The 2,120-nt window shown below is 39.8% G+C and overlaps 1 pseudogene; it reads left to right on the top strand.

Moving 5' to 3' along the window:
- Positions 1–673: 673 nt before the first annotated feature.
- On the top strand, positions 674–1,796 carry LOC104863217 (annotated as a pseudogene).
- Positions 1,797–2,120: the final 324 nt, after the last annotated feature.

Below are 2,120 nucleotides of genomic sequence, written 5' to 3'. Positions count from 1 at the left end.
GTATCCAAATATCCACTTGTATACTGAGAGCTTTAAGAAAGAAAGAAAGAAAGAAAAAAAAAACCCAGGACACAGAGGGAGTTGCCATTTTTAGCAGCAATAAAATATTACTAACAATTTAAATTCAAGTCACTATCAGAGGTAAGTGCACCACAAAGTCACTAGATACAAAATCACTAGTTCATTTTTAAATTAATAACTTGAAGGGCTGGGGATTTATCTCAGTGGTTCTGCCACCTGTCTCATAGGTGCAAGGTCCCAAGTATGATCTCCAGAACAAATAAAATAAAATTAATTAATTAATAACTTGAAATTACCCCTGCTCCCTACCCCATCATATCCCCTTTATAAACAGCAAACATTTTTGCTTTTATATATAGGCTAGCAGGTTTATTTCAATATGAAAGTGCTAATTCACTTACAGATTTTTAAATCAGTTATGTAGTGCTACAATAAATGTCCAATAATCTACATAGGAACAATCTTTGATGAATGAAAATGATGAAGACTGACTAAGGCTATCAGATTACCTAATCTTATTTACATTAAAGAATATGCAATGCTGAGGAGACAGAAATCTGACAAATACTCATAGGTGTAAAAATTATAGGTAGAGCGGCTGTGCCTGACAGCGCATCTGACCCGAGCTCAGGTGGGGTAGAGAGTTGGGGGTAGGGGGAGAAAGAGGCGGCGAATCACTTATAAATGGCGCCCAAGCAGGACCGGAAGCCCAAGTTTCACAAGTTTCAGGAAGGTGAACGAGTACTATGCTTTAATGGGCCTCTTCTTTATGAAGCAAAGTGTGTAAAGGTTGCCATAAAGGAAAAACAGGTAAAATACTTTATACATTGCAGTGGTTGGAATAAAAATTGGAACGAATGGGTTCCAGAAAGAGTTCTCAAATATGTGGACACCAATCTACAGAAACAGCAAGAACTTCAAAAAAGCCAATCAGGAGCAATATGCAGAGGGAAAAATGAGAAGGGCTGCTCCAGGAAAGAAGACAGGTGGTCTGCAACAGAAAAATGTTGAAGTGAAAACAAAAAAGAACAAACAAAAAACCCCTGGTAATGGAGATGGTGGCACTACTAGTGACACCTCAGCCTCCTCGGAAGAAGAGGGCCTGGGTAGATCCTACTGTTGAAAATGAAGAAACATTTATGAACAGAGTTGAAGTTAAAGTAAGATCCCTGAGGGCCGGGGATTTAGCTCATCGGTTCAGTGGCCTGCCTTGCAAGCATAAGGACTCGAGTTCGATCCCCAATACCACCCCCCGCAAAAAAAAAAGAAGAAGAAAAGTAAAGATTCCTGAAGACCTAAAACCATGGATTGTTGATGACTGGGACTTAATTAACAGATGGAAACAGCTCTTTTACCTTCCTGCCAAGATGAATGTGGATTCCATTCTAGAGGATGATGCAAATTATAAGAAATCTCGAGGAAACACAGACAATAAGGAGTATGCTGTTAATGAGGTTGTAGCAGGGATAAAAGAAATACTTCAGTGTGGTGCTGGGCACTCAGCTCCTCTACAAATTTGAGAGACCACAGTACACTGAGATTCTTGCTGACCCCAATGCACCCATGTCCCAGGTGTATGGAGCCCCACATCTACTGAGATTATTTATACAAATTGGAGCAATGTTGGCCTATGCACCTCTGGATGAGAAGAGCCTTGCTTTATTACTGAATTATCTTCATGATTTCTCAAGTATCTGGTGAAGAATTCAGCAACTTTGTGTAGTGCCAGTGATTACGAAGTGGCCCCGCCTGAGTCCCATCGGAAAGCAGTGTGAGGCGCTCTCACCGCATCTGATCTCCGTCAACACGTTTTCGTTCCTAGTCCTTCTCTTGTACAAATGATGTACCTTGAAGATGTTAGTGTATAACAGAGTTGATGTTTGTTTTGATTTTAAACAGAAAATAAAAGGTGTTACAGCTCCTTTTTTCTTTTTCCTTTTCATTTCAAAGTTGCTGCCAGTGTATTCAGTGATGGGCAGCAAAGAGACATAGTGTAGAGTGTTTTATTGCTTAGTTGACAAAGCTGCTTTTGAATGCTGGTGGTTCTACTCCTTTGACACCACATACTTTTATAATACGTGTTAATGCTCTATGACAAA

The sequence above is a fragment of the Fukomys damarensis genome, unplaced genomic scaffold (genome assembly GCF_012274545.1).
Source record: "Fukomys damarensis isolate Sample0158 unplaced genomic scaffold, DMR_v1.0_HiC HiC_scaffold_37, whole genome shotgun sequence".
Lineage (NCBI taxonomy): Eukaryota > Metazoa > Chordata > Mammalia > Rodentia > Bathyergidae > Fukomys > Fukomys damarensis.
This window is presented reverse-complemented; position numbering and strand designations above follow the sequence as displayed.